Raw genomic sequence first — 21817 nt, 5'->3', positions numbered from 1 at the left:
GGGAAAATTAAAACAGACTTTCAAGGGGAAGGAAAAAAAAGAGGAACGAACTGGGGGGGGGAAGAGAAAATAGTGCAACAATGAATGAATGGAAATCCAAAGTATCCATAAATGTTCATTAAAATTAAAAAACAAAAAAAAAGTTTTTCTTTGAATCGTGATGCTGGCAAAGGCTAATGAACAGACCATGGACTGCCAGACTGCTTCTTGGAAACAAAGATGAGAATTCATTTTCCATACTGCATGCACCTTTTCTATCAGCAAGATCCAGTTCCTGAACAATGATTATCATAGATGGTAGGGGGGTCAGTGAAAAGGAGACAGACTCTCACTAATAAGATGGACAGATGCAGTAGTCGCTGTATTGTCTGTAAGTACAACCGTGATGGTGACCACAGTCCAGAAGCATGGAGGACTGTGTTCCTGTTTTATATACATTCGCTTTGAATTGAAGCCAACTCAGTAACACCTAACAATAACACCGCCACGTACAAAGATTTACTAGCAACACGTGACTGAAAATAAAGTTAAAGTCAAAGGAAAGTGACAAGGAGATGTGAACAGGGTGGTAAATCACACGCTGGCACAGAACATTAGCTCCAACTTGCACACTTAGTATGATGCATAGAAACAATTACATCAATCCGAGTGGCCACAAAGCAAATGTGTTTCTAAACACAACAAGCACCATTTATAAGACACAAGTGCCTGTCATCTTTCCTTTCTCGAAAAGGAAAGACCCCATTGATTCTGTTAATTATTTACTGAATGTCTGACAATATGCTGCACACGAAGGGTATTTATCAACCACAAGGATTCTTGAATGAAAGCATGAGAAAACTTAGAGAGAACTCAGGGCCTGGAATAACCGCAACGGTTCATGAGTAGCAATGCTTCAGGAAGGTTCTTCCAGCATTTTTCTCCACGCCACCACGTCAGTGCGATGGGGGCAGTTAGTTCTTTTCCAGAACAGAAACTCAGCGACCACGAGCCCAAGCAAAGTTTGATTCAGTTGTTGTTGGTGTCAGCTGACAGGAAATCCATCCCTAAAGATGGGGATCTCATGTGCTATAAACAACAACTGCTCCACAGTGTAATATTTAGAGAAGCCGTCTGCTAAGCCATTCTTCTGAGTAACTCTGGGGTGGATTCAAAGCACCAACCTCTAGATTAGCCAGAGAGAGCAAACTACTTCTTCTTAGAGAAAGCAAAGCCCTCAAAAAAGATAAAGCATGGCCTCACATACTGTGGGCATGCTGCTAGGAGAGGTTATTCCTTGAAGAGGGATAGCATAAGCTTGGAAAGGTGAAGGGAGGGCAAAGGAGAGGAAGACTCTCAACCAGGTGAACTGACGTCATGAATCCTGCAATGGGACCGAGCGTGGGAGGCAGTGAGGATGGCACAGGCGACCGCAGGGTTCAGATCTGTTCTTCACAGGCTGCTATGAGTTGTACTCGAGTCAATGCCATCTGTCAACAACAAGAAGCAAGCCACTTCTACTTACAGACTCTTCTGACTTGAATTTCATTAAAACGAACCAAATCTCCATTCTCAAAGCCACTGCGATGGGGCAGTATGTGAGGACTGCTGTCAGAACAGTCAGGTTTGGAGGTGAAGGCACAGCTGGCATCTTCTGAACCACATGGACTTTGAAACATGTCAGGGACATAGGACAAAACACAGCAAAAGCAGTATGTATTGCAAAAAAAGAATTACGTACTGCCATGGCAAGACTGTCCTCACTGGGTGAAGTCTGTTCTCTATGAAGAGACACCCACACATTAACCACCAAAACCCACTGCCATTGGGTCAATTCTAACTCACAGCAACTCTCAATTGCATTATTTAGACTGTAAGTCTTAACAAGAGCAGACTGTCTCATCTTCTCCCACAGAGCAATTGGTGGGTTTGAACCACCAACCATCTGGTTAGCACCCCAAAGAGAAGGTGCCCTTATTTGGAAAGAGAATCTTTGCAGATATAATTAGCGAAGATAATATAAATTCATACCAGCCTTCTTTTTGTTCTTAGGTGTGTCAAGTCAGGTATGAATCAAAGCGACCCTATGAACGATAGATTGGAACCCTGTCCTACCCTGTGTCATGCGCATCATGTCTGACATTCCTGAGCTCATTCCTGAAGTCACTGTATCAATCCATCTCATTTAATGTCTTCCTCACTTTCACTGACCCTCCCTATTTCCAAGCATGATGTCCCATTCCAAAAAATTACCCCTCCTAAGAACGTGCCCAAAGTATGTGTGATGAAACGTCACAGTCCTTGCATGTAAGGATGGCAAAGCTACACCTCATATACGTAGGGTATGTCTCCAAGCCACATGGTTTTTTTTTCTTTTCATAGTCCATGGAATATTCAGAACTCTTATCCAACAATTCAAAAGCACTGATTCCTTTTCTATCATCCTTATTCATTATTTAGTTCTCAAATGTATAGCAAGTGATTGAAAAAGCCATGGCATGAAACACGCACACCTTAGTCTTCAAACTGATATCATTTCTCCTAAGTACACCTTAGTTTTCAAAGTGGTATCACTCCTCCTAAGTACTTCAGAGAAGTCACTGACAGCAGACTTTTCCAATGAAATACATCTTTTGATTTCTTGACTCATAGTGCCAAGGGATATTATCCTATTACTTACAACATTGTATTTCAGGATGGATCTAGAAATGTTCTTTGTTACTACGAATGAGATCCCATTTTTCCTCACTTTTTCATTCTCAGCACAGGAGATCATAGGATTGTCTGATTCAAAATGGCCTATGGCAATCCATCTCAGCTTGCTAGTGCATAGTATATCATTATGTGTTCCATTTCTTTTTTAATAATGTCCAATTTTCCTACATTCTTACATCTTACATTCCACATGCTAATTATTAGTGGCTGTTTGCAACTGTTCCTCTTCATTTGTTTCCCAGTAAGAGGACTCCGCCTCCAGTGCTTTATCTAATAGTCTAAATATGCTCTATTGTTCATAAGGTTTTGAAAGGCCTGTTAATTTGGAGGTGGAAGGCCAATCCTTCTTTCTAAGTTGTTGTGGGTTTGTTTGTTTGTTTGTTTGTTTGTTTGTTTTAATGTGGAAGCTCAACTTTAGTACAATATCTGACAGACAAGCATTTTAACCAAAAGAGCAGAGGTCATGGTACTACTGACATTAGTACTAATGTCAGGTGGACTTTAGCTGAAAGCAGAGAGTACCAGAAGGATGTCTACTTGTGCTTTATGAACTATGCAAAGATATGTGACTGTGTGGAACACAATAAATAGTAGCGCTGGAGAGGAAGACCCTCTACGAGGTGGACTAATTCGCTGACTGGGGTAATCGGGATGGTGTGTCGGAGACAGTGAGATTGGCACAGGACAGAGCAGAGTTTGGGGTTGTGGTACATAGGGTCGCTATGAGTCGCAAGTGACTAGACGGCACTTAACAACACAACAAAAGCAAAAGAAATAATGTCTAAAATTCACCACGGCTATAAAATAATAAGTAAAGTAATAAATAAGTCACTGTGTTTCAATATCACCGGTGTGTGGTTCAACTCTCCAGGCTGCTCCCTAAGAGAAGGATGGGCATCTGCTTTTCATGCAACCTACTGCCTCTGAAAACCTGCTGGAGGGTAAGCTATGAGTCAGTCCTGGATTGACAGCACACAACAATAACGAAACATAATAAGGGTGACACAGTCTAATCATAAGCAAATGAAACCTGAAACTGCAACTAAACCTAGTCGCAAACATAAATAAATAGATAAACATCTTCCCAGAATGCAGAGCTAACAGATACTGTCTGATAATTTCCACACTCTTTCAGGTCACCTTTCTTTGGAATGGGAATAAATACGGATCCCTTACAGTCAGTTGTCCAGGTGGTTGTCCTCCAGATTTCTTGGCACAATTTAATGAGGTCATCCAGTGCAGCTTTTCTTTGTTGAAATATGTCAACTGGTATGCCATCAATTCCTGGAGTCTTGGTTTTTGCCAATTCTTTCAGAACAGCCTGAATTTCTTCCTTGATTACCACGGGCTCTTGCTCATACATTTTTTTTTTTAAATTCTTATGTCAGCCAATTCCTTTTGGTACAGTGACTCCGAATATTCCTTCCATCTTCTTTTAATACTTCCTGGATCATTTAATATTCTGCCCAAAGCATCCTTGATTACAGCAACTCTAGGTTTGAATCTGTTCTTCAGTTCCTTGAGCTTAAGAAATGCTGAGCGAGTTCGGCCCTTTTGATTTTCTGACTCTCGTAGCTCTCTGCACATTTCATTTTAGTACTTGATTTTGTCATGTCATGTTGCCCTATGAAATCTTCTGTTCAGCTCCTTAATTTGTTCCCTTTGCTTTGGCTTCTCAGTGCTCTATTGCAATAGTCAGAGTCTCATCTGACATCTATCCTAGTCTTTTGCTTCCTTTTTTGACAGGGTGTACACCAGTGATGTGTTTTATCTCCATAACTTTTCAATCTATATGCAGAACAGATCATCCAGGAGGCTGGGCTCTATGAGGACAAATGTGGCATCAAGATTAGAGGAAGACTTATTAATAACTGGCATTATGCAGATGACATAATCCTGCTTGCTGAAATGGAGAAGGACCTGAAGCACTTGCTGTGGAAGGTCAAGGATTGCAGCCTCCACTATGGATTGAGGCTCGATGTCAAGAAGACAAAGATTGTCACCACTGGGCTGACTGGCAACGTCATGATAGATGGTGAAGAGACTGAAATTGTCAAAATATTTTGTTTACTTGGTACCACAATCAACACTCTTGTTACCAGCAGCCAGGAAATCAAAAGATAAATTGTACCGGTAAAGTCTCCCGTCAGGGACCTCTCTATAGTACTGAGGAGCAACAGTATCAGTCTGGACACTAATATGTGCCTGATCCACATCACACTGTTCACAATTACTTGCTATGTTCAGAAATTTGGACAATTACTAGGGATGATAGAAGGAGAATTGATGCCTTTGAGCTGTGGTGCTAGAGAAGAGTATTTAATATACCATGGACTGCAAGGAGAACAAACAGGTTCGTCCTAGAGAGGGTGAGACAAGGCTGCTCCTTGAAGGCAAGGATTCTGAAGCTTCACCTGACATATTTTGAGCATGTTGTAAGGAGGGACCAGTCCTTGGAGAGGGACATCATGCTTGGGAGGGTGCAGGGACAGCACAAGAGGGGAAGACCCTCGATGAGATGGATTGATTCAGTGACAGGGGTAATGGGAGTGGGTGCATCAGAGACAATAAGGTTGGCATAGAAGAGAGCAGGGTTCAGAGCTGCTATACACATAGGGTGGCCAGGAGTCACAAGTGACTCAATGGTACATAACAACAACAATCACAAGGTCACCTTTTAGCAAAATACCATCACTTTTTTTTAGTAGCTGATCACACTTCTTTGAGTTGGCAGTGAACTCCTTAACAGTAAGCCACCAGTGTTCTCTGAGTATAGACAGTACTATTAAAAAAAAGAGCTTTGGTGGCCTGGAAGTACGAAGTTGTGCTAGCAATTCAACAGTTCACAGTTCAAATTCACCACGTCCTCTGGAGAAGAAAAATGAGCAGTTTCCTCCCCTGAGATTAATTGCCTCTAAAAACCCGCTGGAAGGTCAGTTATGGGTCAGTTCTGACACCATGGCACACAACTACTCTCTACATGAGACCAATAGATCATCAATTACACTGACATCAAAAGAGAAAATAGAAAGTAGCAGGGAAACTAGAATACTGGAAACAGAACAACCAGAATGCAATTTAAAAAGAGAATGCCGGCACATTATGAAATGTGTAACTACAGTTACTAAACAATTTACTTAGAAAATGTAAAATGGAAACCAAATTTGCTGTGTGAAAGTTAATAAAAAACAATTAAGTATTATTTAAAAATAAATATCAGTATCTAACAAAATAGCAAAGTCTATCCAAAATTTATCTTCATGTTTTTTAACTCTCCTATCTTACAAGGTAAACATGCTTCATGACACAAAATTACAAAATGGCATCCACGTTTTAAGCGAACAATCAGCAAACTATGAGCCACTGCCTCATTTTATGAATAAGGTTTTACTGGAGCATATGCATACTCATTCATTTACTGGCTGTCTTTGGCTGCTTGGAGTACAATGATAGTAAAAGTAAATACAACAGAGACCATACAATAGGAAAAAATTTTCCCGTAACTCACAATAAAAGGGAGGGGGATAAAAAGAAAACTCATTATCAGATCCTTTGCAAAAAAAGTTCACCAGTTCCCACTGTTTTACTTCCCTTTCAAAATTCAATTCTTCCAAGATTTGTTGTTGTTGCTATGTGCCGTCGAGTTGCTTGCAACTAATAGCGACCGTATGTACAACAGTCCTAAACTCTGCTCTGTCCTGTGCCAATCTCATTGTCTCCGACACATTCATCCCAATTACCCCAGTCACCAAATCAATCCACCTCCCAGAGGGGCTTCCCCTCCTGCGCCGGCCCTCTACCCACCCAAGCATGCTGTCCCTCTCCAAGGACCGGTCTCTCCTTACAACATGACCAAACTATGTCAGATGAAGCCTCAGAATCCTTGCCTCCAAGGAGCCACCCGGTTTAACCCTTTCCAGGATGAATCAATACTCTTCTCCAACACTAAAGCTCAAGGCATCAATACTCCTTCAAAGGAAAAAGGCACTTACATTTTACTCTGAAATGATCATAATGATATGCTTATAAATATGCATTAAAGAAAAGTAATAGTAACGCTCGCATCACTAGAGTTGGTGTTCCAGTGCAGTAACCCAGGGTGTCACTCCCTGCATGATCCTCCTCCAACATTTACTGTACAGAATCCTTAGTAATATTTATTATCAATTTTAATCACAGAATAAAATGTGGGTAGTAAGCTGTAAATTACTTAAATGTAATCTTATATGAAACCTAATATCAAAATTGTTCCACAAATTTTTTTTCTGTATTGATTACATTTTTACCAACTGAACAGAAACTTGTTTTTACTTTCCCCCTCCTTTTAATTTCTATTTATTTTCAAAAAAATATATTAATAGAGGCTCACAAAGACTACTGATCACATTATTGTAGCTAAAATACCAAAACGTTGACAAGATCAGCACTATAAAAAAACTATCAACAACAAAAACAACAGTGTTTGCTTATGCAGACAAAATTATGTGATCGGAACTGTTACTGCAATTGGGTAATAATGGCCTCTCTGGGCCACAGCACATTACAAAGTTCAAAAAGTAAGCCCACATAATGCTTAACTTGCTAAGTACATTGAGATAAACATACATACATACATACATATGTGTGTGTGTGTGTGTGTGTGTGTGTGTGTGTAAATCTCACACTCGTCAAAAATGTTTATGTTGTTAAAACTCTCTGTTGTTGTTGTTATATGTCATTGAGTCAGAACTGACTCATAGTTGACCCTCCAGTGAGTTTTTAGGGGCTGTAAATCGCACATCAGGAGACTGTCCAGGTTTATCCTCTGGAGCAGCTGGTGGATTCAAACTGACTGACTTTGAGTCAGCAGCCCAACTCCATTCCACTAGGCCACAAGTGTTCCCTTACAACTCACTACAGGGTTATTTTTAATTAAAAAAAAAAAACAAACAAAAAACCTAATAAGGTTCTGCTGTACTGAACATTACTTTCAGATACTCTGGAGTGGTCTTGTGTGACAAGGTCACTCAGCGTGGCCCAAGTACCATCCCCAAGCCCCCATACATCTCCAATGACATCATTACGTAATGAGAATACTTACAATCTTTCAAGAAGACTTAACCCCGAAAACGAGCCATTCTTCAGCTCCGATATTTTATTGTTACTCAGAATCCTAAAAAAGAGAAAAAAGGAAGAAAAAAAAACCTAGTTAGGTGCCTAATATAGGTACAGCATCAACGTCAAAATCATTTAGATCATATGCTTCAGCCCAGGAGGAAATGCAAGAAAGCGTTTAAACTCAAAGAATTTCTGAGCTGCCTGACAAAACGGGAGCGCCCTGCCCTTTCTTCGCGAAACCCCCTCAAATCGCTCACTCACACATCCTGTCACACCTTAACTCGCTCCTGTCACACTTAATCCAAATTTCTACACGTAAAAGGAGAGAAGTCACTCCAGAAGAACTGCACGTTCCCTACAAGGATAAAGAACACCATCCACGTTTAGATTGACCATTCAACTTGCATATGCTAGTCTTACATTGTATTTAAATACCTATTTCAAAAACTGGGAATGAAACAGAAAAAATGTACCATGTCTGCTCTATAAAATATTAGCAAGAATGCTGAATATTATGAGTCATTTAGAAGAATACAAATTCCCCGAGTCTCTCTATCAACGTTTTTCATCCAGGCTCACATACTGACCCAGACAGTTGTGCCACATTATTGCATCCCATTTATTAGGACAATGTTCGTTTTAAAATGAACCAACGTCAGTTAAAACAAAGTGACGGTAGCGCCTACCGCTGGAAGCAAGACCTGCCAAAGTGGTAATACGAGCAACAGCTTGCCTCCTCTCCTCTTCACATTCTGTGACTTTCTGCAGGCCTGGGGCTGCTGGCAAATGGGCAAGGTTTCCATAAATAAGGTGAAAATGCTAAAGGTTCCGTAAAAAACTGGGGAGAAGGGTGGGCTCAGACGAAGGAGGAAATGAGGGCCCAGAGAAGAACGCAAGCCTGCCAATGTTTCAGGAGCAAATGACAGAAGCAGAGTTTGAATTCAAACCTCAAATCCCAACAAATGGCAACACTGGTCAAGGGGCACACAGTTACTATTCTGGAGGGAAAACTCTCCACAACCCATAGCATTGTACCACTTCAAGGACACCATACACAGATGCTGTATCCTGAGGGGTGGACCCTGGAAGACTGAGCACCCTGGAAAACGCAGTGGGGGGTGTGCAGGCTGATGAGGTGTTATCTGTGGCAGCCAGGAATGATATACACAAATAAACCAAAGTGTCCCCGGCCACAAATCTCAGAATAGAGGAAGATTTAACTGTCTACAGTGTACGAACACCAACCAAATCAGCACACTTGAAGAGTGAATGAGTGACCTTAATCATTCAGCAGGACAACAGGCATACACGGAGACTGTCCTTAGCTCAGGGGATACCCTAACAAGGGTCAGCGACATCACTACTGAAGAGCCATGGTCTGATGCTGTCTGACCGGTGATGTTGAAGCCCTCTGTCCCCTGGCCACAGTGAAGATGGCCTTTGTCATGGTAAATTATAGTACCACTGCCTCAATGAAAACGGAAGTGATGAAGATGGAGAGTTGGTCTTGCATACTCTGGGCATGTTATCAGGAGGGCCCAGTCCTTGGGAAAGGACAGCATGTTTGTAAAAGCAGAGGGTCAATGAAAAAGAAGCAGACTGTTAAGGAGAAGGGTTGATGCAGCGACTGTCACAAGGATGGGTGTAAGCCCTGTGGAGATGACCAACACACCACTGGATCAGGCAGGGTTTTGTTTCTTTGAACACAGACTAGTCAGGACCTAACTCGGCAGCAGCTAACAACAAAAATGGAAGAACGACTCCCCCAGTAAGACCAGAAAGCCTGAGCACAACACCAGAGCAAAAAGATTCAAGGGGATGCAAGTAAAAGGCAAGTTCCGATGGCAACAGAAGTTCCTAGATCCACTGTGACTGAAACCAGCCACATCTCCCCACATCTCCCAACTTCCCAATTAACACTGACATCACGTTCTTTGCATTCCTTTTTTAATTTCCATTTTTGCCTAACCATTAAGGATTTGGGGGGGGGGTGTTCAACATAAGGAACTCTAAACATTCTGTCAATTATAGTTTGTATCTAGATATTTTTAACAATGGAAAAAAATGCACAATATAAAGGGCAGGGAGAAACGAAGAGCAAACCTTTTCTTATCTTAAGGCTATGTGTTGCTGTTATTGTTGTACATTGTTGTTGAATTGGAACCAACTCACAGCTGACTCCCCACTGGGTATTCAGAGGCTAAACATCACACCCAAGGAGGCTAGTTAGCCAGCTTTCTCCTGAGAAGTCACTTGTGGATTCAAACCGCTCACCTTTAGGTTAGAAGTTCCACACTCTTTATCCACCTGGCCACTAGAACCCTCTAAGGTCATCTACACACATGTCAATAAAGAGTAACTCTGTGTTCAAGGGTTTCAATAAAGCATTTGTTGCATTTAGTCTATAATTATAAAGATCTTTTCATTAACATGGTAACAAAAAAGGTATCTGACATTCAGTTTCTTTTGCCAGAAGCTGTGTGTGTGTGTGTGTACACACACACAAGTGAGCTTGCCTGTGTGAATCAACATGTCCAAGTTTTTCTCCTGGAACTTCTCACAGGAAACACAGGTCAACCTTACAGATGTTGCTGGTTCAGTTGCAGATTACCAGAATAAAGTGAGTCACAAAAAATTCCCTGGCTGCCCAGCACACATAAATCGGTTTAGTTTACACTGTCATCTATGCAGTGTGCAACAGAAAAATCCGAAATAGCAGGAGACTTACCAAAATGTGACACAGCCATACAAAATGAGCATGTTGCTAAAATATAAAGCTCATAAATGCATTCCGTTCAATATTATCACAAAGCATCAATTGTAAAAATTGCTGTATCTACGAGCCACAATAAAACGAGGTCTGGGTTTGAATGCCAGCTGTGGCTCTTGGTTAAGCAGGCCACTCCACCCCTCTAAAACAGAGCTCCTCAATTCAAAGAATGGAAAGAAAGAAAAGAAGAAGGAAGATGAAGACAAAGATGAAGAAGAAAAAAAGAAGAAACAACAGATAAAAAAAAATCAAACTGTCACTGAGTGTTCCAACTCACGGCAGAACCAAACTAAAGACATAAAAATCAGCCAGCTTACTGATCGAGTAAACCCTCTCCTACAAGACACATTTCAAACTAGTCCTACAGGATAGAGCCAGGTTCAGATCTGCTGTTCACAGGGTCACTCTGATTTGTACTCACCTTGATGGCACCTACCAACAACTCATTCAATACAATAAATGAGAAACCCCCAAAACTACATAACCTTTAATCCGTTTCTAAACTGGGATTGGGGGGAATTTACAAAGTGTGTTGTGAGATGTGTTGTGGTGGTTTGGGTTTTTTCTTTTTTGAGGGGTGTTAATCTTAAAAAAAATCTTTTTTAGTAAATGCACAGGCAATACAAAACGTGAACATACACCCCGGCACAGATCCCCTAAAGCAGCTTTCTCAAACAGCTTGGTAACGTACTTCGAAAAATCTCATCCCTAGCTCTCCTGAGTCACCATCCATGCTAAGCAAATGATCCCCACATCTGGTATAAAGAATACTCAATGATCTCAATTTCAGCATACAATACATAGCAAACAAAAATGTCAAACTGATCAGAAAGGTCAACTGTAAAAGAAAGAGTTAAACTATGATATAACCAAACAACACAATTATATACAGCCATTGATCACTCTTTTTAAAAAGGAGATTAAAAAAAAATGAACAGGAGAGTGAATACAGTAAGTTAAAAAGCAGCAAAACTGATGTCACTGACTAAAATGAATCTATGCATAGAACTCGTCACTGAGAATACATCAAAGTGAGCCCTCAAGTATGAGGCTTGTGTTAAATTTGTTTTAATCTTTATAATCTTGCAGTATCTTTCAAACTATTTAGAAGGCGAAGTTTTTCTTCATATAAATTTGTTTTCTCTTGATGATAAGCCTACTTGAAATTGGGACAATTTTTGTATGTATAAACTAAAAGTTTGTATAAAGTAAGTTATAAATGCAATTGGGCTGAGATTAAAGCATATTTTTTTATATTCAATACTATTTAGAGAATAACCTGCATTTAAAAATTAATAAACACTAAAGGTAGTGCAAAAAATACTATTCCTGGTATCTAGAGTCCCAAAGTTTTAATTAAAATTCCCACCATATTGAGAAGAATGGAATTTCCAGACACTTAATTGTATTCATGGGGAACAAGGACACAGAAGGGAAAGCAGGCAATAGAACAAAACATGAAGATATTGTGTGGCTTAGAAGCAGAAAGGTGTGTGTCACGGTTGCATCCTTTCATTACACACACACACACACACACACACACACACACACACACGTATGCTAACCAAATAATTTAAGAAGCTGAACAGTATGAAAAAGATTAGATTGGAAAAAGACTCATGAGCCAAGCTGTGATACACAAATGGCACAACCTTGCTTGTTGAAAATGAAGGGTTGAAATTCTTACGCATCTCAAACAAACCTTTTAGTATAAATTAGAATAATCATCAAACAAAACTTCTCACAACTGGACCAATAAGCTGTCGTTTGATAAACAGAAAATACTGAACTTATCAAGCATTTTATTTACTTGGGTCCACAATCAGCACCTATGAAAGCAGCAGTAAAGATATTATAAATAATGTACTGCCATGGCATTTTTAAAGGACTGAAAAACAAGGAAATCCCTTCAAAGGCTAAGGTGCATCTGACCAACCCATGTTATTTTTAGTCAACACATATGTGGTTAGGGGAGTTCTGGTGGCCGAGTGGCAAGAAGCGGAACTGCAATCCCAAAGGCACAGGGATTGAGGCCACCAGCTGCTCAACGGGAGAAGGATGGGCAGTCTCCTCCTGTGCGAGTAACTCCCTCTGAAAACCCATGAGAGGGTCAACTATGGGTCGATCCAACTCCATGGTACAGAGCAACAACATATGTGTACAAGGTGAGTAAAATTATCTTTGCTGCAATCTCAAAGCCACACGAGTTGAATCCTTCAGCTGCTCCCCAGAATGAGGACAGACAATCTCCTCCCACGTGACTTATGGTCTCTGAAAGCTGAGTCCATTTGGACTCCATCGTACTCAACAACAACATAAACATGAAAGGTGGACAACGAATTAGGAAAAAAACAAATAAGGAAGATTCTTTACATAATGATACTGAAGAAAATACTGAATATTCCATAGGCTATCAAACAAATTTGTTGTAGAAGTAGTGCAACTCCAGTGTTCCTTAGAAGGGAAGCTGACAGGATTTCATCGCACATACCCTGGACATATTACCATTTCCTGGCGGGGGCGGGGGGGGACCAACAAACTGTACTTAATAAAGCAGAGAGTCAGCAAAAAGAGGAGGGCCCTCAAGTAGAAGGACTGACAAAGGAGCTGCTACAATGAACTTGAACTTGGTGGAAACCGTAATGATGGTGCACGTCCAGTGGTGGTTTCTTCTGTTAGATGTGGTGTTGTTATGAGTTGGTGAAGCTCAGCATCTAACTACTAGTAAAATATGATTCTGTATCTTGCTTCTACTTAGACCTTAATTATTTGTAAGAGCAATAAACAGTACGGTTCTCATCTTGCATGTGTGAGGCCTACGTTTTGATTTCTGGCTAATGCACCTCATGTTGAACCACCACCCACTGGCCAGTGGAGGCTTGCATATTGCTGTGAGGCTTTAGAAGTTTCAGAGGGGCTCTCAAACTAAGACAGACAAGGAAGACAGGCCTGGTAATTCACTTCAGAAAATTAGCCAATAAAAATCTTCTGAATCACAAGAATCCAATCTGTAACTGATCAACATGATACAAGGACCAAGCAATGTTTGGTTGTACTGTGCTTGGCATTTTTCTGCTGATGTGAAGGAGCTCTGGTGACCCTGTGTTACTTGGAGGGTAAGAAGCTGCACTGTCAATTCAAAGGTAGGTGGTTCAAATTCAAAGATAGGTGGTTCGAATCCACCATCTGCTCTGCAATGGATGGGCAATTTTTCCCCATGTGATTTCGTCTCCTGCTGGAGAGTGCACCTTGGGATCAGTCTACAGCAATGACAGAGAGAAATAATGAATCTAAGTTTCATGATAGTCACTTCACTTTTCTAAGCAGCTTCAATTTCCTTAGGTGTAAGACAAAAATGAGGCACCAAGATCTCTTCTGGCCGCTCATATTGTGTAGTATTTTACAAATTCATTATTTTTCAGTGCTGCATAGTATTCCATTGTGTGGCTATACCATAGTTTTTCTATTTGTTTGTTGATGGGCGCTTTTTCAATGCTGCATAGTATTCCATTGTGTGGATGTACCATAATTTTTCTATCTATTCATTTGTTGATGTGCACTTTTTCGGTGCTGCATAGTATTCCACTGTGTGGATGTATTGTTTTCTATCCATCCATCTGTTGATAGGCAGTTTTTCAGTGCTGCGTAGTATTTCACTGTGTGGATGTACCATAGTTTTTCTATCCATGTGTTTGCTGATGGACACTTGGGTTGTTTCCATCTCTTTGCTACTGTGAATAATGCAGCAATAAACATGTGTGTACAAACATCTTTTTGGATGAAAGTTCTCATTTCTTTAGGGTATTATTCTCAGCAGTGCAATTGCTGGGTCAAATGATATTTCTATTTCCAACTTTCGGGAGAAAATGTCAAACTGCCTTCCGTAGTAGTTGAACCATTTCACACTCCCACCAGCAGTGAACAAGAATTCCAATCTCTCCACACAACATGGGTAATGCCGGAAGACATTATGCTGAATGAAATGCCTCAGTCTCAAAAGGACAAATACTGCATAACACCACTGTTATAAAGCAGAACTGACATGGTAGGCTGGAAGCAGAAGAGGAAAAGAATGGATAGATAATGAACACTGTGTTGGAACAAATGAAAGAGAGAATTGTTTAAAAAGAATATATGATTAGGCATTAAATGTAAGACAATGGTCCAGAATAAGAGGTGCATTGCAAAGAGAACTGGAGGAGTGTGAGGAGGCAGGAGAGGAAACTGTGAAACAATGAATATTAAAAATAAGAAAGTAAACTGGGGAGGAGGAAAAGGAGGGAGAACAATGTGCAAGAATGAATGAATGAATGAATGAAAGAAAATCCAACTTTTCTGTAAACTTTTGTAAAAAAGCACAATCAAGATAAAAAACTTAAAAATAAATAAATTTAGCTAAAAAAAAAATTTCTTCTGGTTCACCTCATGCTGGCACGGTGCAAAAGGAATTTTGCTGCCAACTCTTCAAGATCGTACTTCTCTGGAGGATGGACTCCCCCAGCACTCCTCACATGAAATATGAACAGTATCCTCACCTTTGATTTTCAGCCTCCAAAAACACATGGGAGGGTCAACTATGAGTCGGACAATCACAAGAACATGGAAACCACAATAGAATGGACTGACAAACTGTAGTCCATTCGCACAACGGAATACTATGCAGCACTCAGCAACAACTATTTCAAAAGTACATTTATCTTGGGAGGAACTGGAGAACATTATGCTGAGTGAACTCAGTCTTGTAAGGACAAATACTGCATAAAACCATTATTGTCAAAATAGAAGGATAACAAGTAAAATGCATATGGAGATCCAAGGGGGGAAGAAATGGGAGCAGAGGGAGGAGGATAGGCAGGGAGAAAAACATAGGGTTGCATAATTTGGTGGCTGGAGGGAGGGGGGTACAGGGGATGGGAAAGCTCCGCTGAAGACCTGAAGAGACTGGATAATGAGGGGCATAATCCAATGGCGAGTTAGTTTATAAAACACAGTGTAGGGGAATGATTGTATGAAACACAATGTGAATGAAGTAAAGTATGAAGCCCAATGTATAAGAATTTTGTATGCAAACCAATATAATATTTTTATTAAAAAATGAGTTTGAGTTTTTTAGTTTTTTGATGTTCTAATGAGCACAGCCAATGAACTTGACAGTGGCTTAGAATTTATAACCCATAAACTGCAAATTAAGAAAGAAAGGAGGGGGAAAGCCACCAGCCACAAAGCTCAATGACAGTAGTAGCCTAGCTCTGAAAGAAAAATGACAACCAAATATGGAAGTGACTTGTAAAAAACTGCCGGGGGGAGGGGGGTGGCGAGTGAATTATGCACTCCGAGATGCAGCGCTGCTCCCGCCAAAGGACTGTCATTGCTGCATCATAAAGACTTTAGTACAACCGATGATAGATTTTACAGAGGAGAGTAAAAAAAGGCAGGCATTTCATCATACTTAAAAAGTTATCACTGTAACCTTAAAAATAGAGTTTACAGCCACACATTAATATATGCAGTCTACACATTACTTGATGTGTTTAAGGATTTTCGTGCAGGCAAACGGGATCAGGAAAAATAAATCTCCTCTGTGGACAGCTCTTCTACTCGGCCTCAAAACAGGAAACCATGGAACTGGCAAAATGCATAATATCGTGCGTCATTATAAACCTGACGCCCACTCATAATCAATATTTTGCTGACATCCCTGCAATCTCAAACTTTCGAGGAGGTAACTAAATGAAAAATATCAAACTTGACCAGAGTTATAAAGCTTATGTACGCCCATTCCCATTCTCCGCTAATGATGTGAACACTCCATGATATATAGACAATGCTCAGAAAAGCGATTCTAGGAGCATGCCACTTGAATTTAAACACCGCACAGAAGAGTTTGAGGTCCACCGCCGTCATCTAACACAGCTCCGAGTTAATTTCGTCTATTAGTTATGCTCTAATGAAACATGAAAAAAATAACGACTTCATGTAGACATGTTTACAAAAAATACTCAGACGTTTACAGCACAGAAGAAAATAAAGATTAAGGACTAGAAGTTCTCACTTGCTTGGCATTATAATCTCAGGATGGAACGAATCGCTCAGAGCTGTCAGTAGGGCCCACAGCAAGCGCAGAAGAGACGGAAAATAATTTGCATTATAGGAATAGTCTAAAAATATGTGTCAGCAGCAGTGGGCATGTGGATGGAAGGTTATGAATATGACTTTCAAAAATCAACCCCTTAGGGAAAAAAATCAGATCAATAATGGATGAAGGGAAGCTGGTTACTGGTTTCTATACTGGGCTGCCCATGTGCTATGTGAGTGGTGGTGGTATGTGCTGTCGATTCAGAAACGACCCACAGCTGACCCACCCTCTGGATTTCAGAGGCAGTGAATCACAGAAAGACACTGCCCATCCTTCTTTCACAAAGCAGCTGGTGGATTCAAACCAAGAGCCTTTAGTATTGCAACACAGCTTCTTTCCACTAAGTCACCAGAGCCAAGATGATAGATGGGAAAAATGTGGAAGTTATAAGCAATTTCACCTTACATGGATCCACAATCAACTCGCATGGTAAAAGCAAACAAAAACCAAAAGGTATGTCGCAATAGGAAAAAGTGCTGTCAAGCACCTCTCCAGAGCACTACAGGTCAGGATGTCAGTTTAAAGGTTAGGATCCAAGCCATGGTCTTTTCAGTTCTTTCCTAAGCATATGAAAACTGATCAGTGAATAAAGACGACAGGGAAAGGGCCAATGCCTTTGACTGGTGGTGTTGGGGAAGCGTCCTGAAGGTTTCACAGACTACAGAGAGAATAAACAAGTCTATCTTGGAGGAAGTCAACCATGCAGTCAACAGTGTTCTTGGAGACCAGGATGGGAAACTTCATCTTGCATACTTTGGGCACATTGTCAGGAGGGAAAGACACCACGTTGGGAAAGGCAGCAAATCAGAGAGAGAGAGGGGAAGGCCTTCAACATGGATTGACCCAGTGGATGTTAACAATGAGCTCAGGATATGGGAGGCCATGAGGATGGTGAAGGAGAAAGAGAAAGTAAAGCTCGGATCTGCTGTTCAGGAGGTCACTGTGAGTCATACTAGATTCGAGGGCACCTCAGCTAACAGCATAATAATGGCAGAGTGGTGGTGCTCCAAAACACAGGTCCACCCAGAATCGGTGGACATGACATGATTTAGGAAAAGAGTCTTTTCAGAAGTAACTCAGCTAAGGGTGGGTTGATTACATCTTACTGGATGGATTCATTGTTGTCATTAGTCCTCAAGCTGACTCCAACTCAAGGGAACTCCAAATACAACCGAACAAATCGTTACTTGCCCCAAGTCGCTCTCACTACCATTGGCTCATGTTTGAGTCTGCTTTTCTAGGGGGCTCAGCTTAAAACACTGCACTGGCGATGTTGATGTTGTTGTTGTTGTTGTTGTTGTTGAGTCACCTATGACTCACAGTCACCCTATATACAAGAGTTCTGAAGCCTGCCCTGTCCTGAGCCAGTCTCACTCACTCCAACACACCTCCCCCATTACCATATCAATCCATCTCATCCAGTGTCTTCCTCTCCTGTGCTGTCCCTCCACCTTTCCAAGCATGATGTCCTTCTCCAAGGACTGGTTCCTCCTGGCCACGTGCCTAAATTAGGTGAGGCAGAGCTTCAAAATCCTAACCTCCAAGTAGAAACCTGGTTTCACCCTCTCCAAGACAGACCTATTTGTTTCCTTGGTGGTTCTCCAGCACACGTCAAAAGCATCAAATTATTCTTCTGTCATCCTTAGTCACTGACCAGCTCTCTAATCCATAGCAAGTAAATTCAAAGGCCATGGAGCATCTGAATCTCTAATTTGATATTGTTTCTCAGTACTCGAGAGAAGCCCCTGACAACAGATCTTCCTAGTACAATTAGGGTGTGGTTTTTTGGTTGGTTTTTTTTTATTTTCTGACTGCTGGTGCCAAGACTGCTGACTGTGGGATTTAGCAAGCTATAATTATTAACAACCTCAATCTCTTCTCTATCTATTATAGTGCTGCCAATTGGCCCAGTGGTGGGAATCTTTGTTTTCTTGATGTTGAGCTTCAATCCATATTGGAGACTATAGTCCTTGGCCTGTAGCAAGTGTTTCAAGTCCTCCTCAGTTTCAGCAAGTAAATTTGTGTCATCTGCATAACATAGGTAGTTGATGAGTCTTCCTCCAATATTGATGCCACATTCCTCCTCATAAAGCCCAGCCTACTGAATGATCTGTTCTGCATATAGTTTGAAAAGGTATGGAGACAGAACACATCCCTGACACACTCCCTTCCTGATTTTGAAACTTGCTCTGTTCTGAGGACTGCTTCCTGGTCTGAGTACAGATTTTGCATGAGCACAATCAGGTGTTCTGGGATTCCCATTCTCCTCAAGGTTAACAATTTGTTGAGATTCACACTTTCAAATGCCTTTGCATGGTCTATGAAATACTGACATTCCTCTGGTACTCTCTGCTTTCTGCCAAGATCCACTGGTGATAATGTCTCCAGTGCCACCACCTCTTCTAAATCCAGCCTGTACTTCTGGCAGTTCTCTGTCAACGTACTGTTGCAGTCAATTTTGGATAATCTTAAGCAGAATCGTGCTTGCAACTGATATAGTTCGATAATTTCCACACTCTGTCAGGTCACCATTTTTTTTTCAGAATGGGAATAAATATGCATCTCTTCCAGTCAGTTGGCCAGGTAGTTGTCCTCCAGATTTCTTGGCACAACTTGGTGAGCATGTCCAGGACAGCCATCTATTTGTTGAAATATGTCAAGTGGTATTCCATTAATTCCTAGGGCTCTTTTTTTTTCTGAGTCCTTCAGAGTAGCCTACACTTTCTCCTTCATCTTCATTGCCTCTTGAACTTTTGTTGTTTCATTAAATTCTTCTGTGTCAACCATTTCTTTTTGGTGCAGTGACTCTGTATACTCCTTCCATCTTCTCTGAATGCTTCTAGAATCATTTAATATTCAGTCCATATCATCCTTAAGTATTACAACTTGTGGCTTGAATTTATTCTTCAGTTCCTTTAGCTTAAGAAACGCTGAGCAAGTCCTGCCCTTTTGATATTCCGACCCCAGCTCCTTGCACACTGCATTATATATTCCGTTGTGATCCATAGGGCTATTATTGGTTATTCTGAGACGTAGACCATCAGGCCTTCCTCCCTAGCATAAGTCTAGAACCTATTCTGAAAGCTATCTATCACTGTGAAACAGTAATTCAGGAGTACAAGCAGGGTCTCATATGTGTAAACCTTTACAGAAGCAGACAACTACATCTTTTCCCAAAGGAGAATCATCTCATAGGTTCAATCTAGCAAACTTTCAGCTAGTGGACTGATACATTAGGTCCCCAGGGACTTTCAGAAATCGACAAAAAAATAACTAGATTGTTTGCTTTTTTTAATATATATGGCAACAAAAGTCTTCTCAAAGGTGCTATTCCCCACATCATAAACATAGCTGAGATCCTCAGGAAAGCGCAGGCTAGGGCGACATTAGATCTGTTGGTCATGGGGTGGCTACAAATTAAAGTCAACGTAACAACCCCTAACAACAAATTCTTCCCAAACTAAGTCTATCTTAGAACTTATTTCAAAAGAAATTTCCAGCTTTAAGGGAAAGAAATTAAGCTATGAATTTATCAGCACTGTCAATTTGGACAAGTTGTGAATTTGTCATTGTTGGCACATACACAAACTGTGACTGAATTTCGGGCTAGCTCTGAAAGCTTAATTGTGGGCTTAATGTGTGTACATTTAGGTTTCACTGTGATACAGTACTGAAATCAAGCGTTGTGTAATAGATGACTGCATATTCTGTGACAGTCAATATAATGAAAGGCAATAGAAATGTTAAAAAACTCAAAACGTTATCAAGGACTGGGCTAGCTCAGGAGAGGCCAGGGAGATACGTTCACGGTGGCGAAGTCGCTTATGCAGGGAGCACACAGCTCTCACTAGCTGTCAATAAACGTACAAAACAAATGATTACACCTCTGGTGATACTTAATTAAATCGGGGAGGGAAGACAAAATGTGTTAGAGTAACCAACAAACACTGCAAACAAACTCCTGATATCTGTCATTTGATTGTTGGGTTCTTATATGTCCATTTCAACTCACAGAGCGCCCATGTCAAGGAACAGCACTACCTGAGAGGGTCTCCTTGGCTGTGACCTTTACAAGCGCCGATGGCAGGTTCTTTTCTCTTGTAGACTAGTTGGTGGGCTCAAACTGCTAGATTTTCACTTAGCAGCAGACCATCTTAACCTTTGAGCCTCTAGGGCGTCACAGAAATTCAATAGGATAAGCTTCTTAAGAGGCAAAGTTGGTGAGACTTCTTCTCATGGACTCTGGGCATATTGCCTGGAGGGGCCAGTCCCTGGAGAATGACTTCATGCTTGGAGAAGCAGAAAGTCAGCGAAAAAGAAGATGACCTCAACGAAATGGCCTGACCCAGTGACGGCAATAATGGGCTTAAAAAGAGCAGTGATGACAAGGGTGGCCCAGGATCATGCCAGGGTTCAGTCTGTTGTACAAAGGATTGTGACAGGTTGGGGTCACCTTGATGGCACCTAACAACATGGGTACTAATAAGCATCATGGATTAAGTCCTGGGATGCTAATAGAAATGTTGGTAATTCGAATCCACCAGTTGAACCACAACAGAAAGATGGGCTATTCGGCTTTCCTACAAAGTCACAATCTTCAAACATTCTTCAAAAATCCTACCCTGTTCCAGAAGGTTGCTGTGAGCTGGAATCAACTTGAGGACAGGGAGCTGGGTTTACAGGTACTAAAAAGAAGTGGGGATCATCTTTAATAAAAGTTTCTAAGATGTATACAACATGCTCTCATACAATTTTATTACATGTTGTTGCTGTGATGTGCCATCAAGTGGATTACAAATCATCGAGATCTTATGCCCAATACCTCTGTTCCCTGCCCTATCATAAGCCAATCTCACTGCCTCTGACACATCTATCCTCATTATCCCAGTTACTGTGTCAACTGATCTCATCCAGGGACTTCCCCTCTTGTGCTGTTCCCTCCACCCTTCCAAGAATGACGTCCTTCTCCAAGGACAGGTCCCTCCTGGCCAAGTGCCCAAAGATGGAGCTTCAAAATCCTTGCCTAAGGAAACAACCTAAGTGCCCATCAACAAACGAATGGCTAGAGAAGCTGTGGTATATTCGCACAATGGAATACTATGCTGCATTAAAAAACAAGG

At 41.0% G+C, this 21817-nt stretch overlaps 1 protein-coding gene across 1 annotated transcript in view; it reads right to left on the bottom strand.

Moving 5' to 3' along the window:
* Positions 1 to 21817, bottom strand: part of GPR125 (G protein-coupled receptor 125) — a 211085-nt gene that overhangs the window by 131845 nt on the left and 57423 nt on the right. The window contains exon 2 of the mRNA XM_006884506.1: positions 7775 to 7846. The gene's annotated coding sequence lies outside the window, so the exon portion shown is untranslated. The remainder of the gene's footprint in view (positions 1 to 7774; positions 7847 to 21817) is intronic.

Source organism: Elephantulus edwardii, unplaced genomic scaffold, assembly GCF_000299155.1.
Source record: "Elephantulus edwardii isolate Elephantulus edwardi_28Jun2011 unplaced genomic scaffold, EleEdw1.0 scaffold00035, whole genome shotgun sequence".
Classification (NCBI taxonomy): domain Eukaryota; kingdom Metazoa; phylum Chordata; class Mammalia; order Macroscelidea; family Macroscelididae; genus Elephantulus; species Elephantulus edwardii.
The sequence above is the reverse complement of the archived record's forward strand: the minus strand, read 5'-3'. Positions and strand labels throughout refer to the sequence as shown.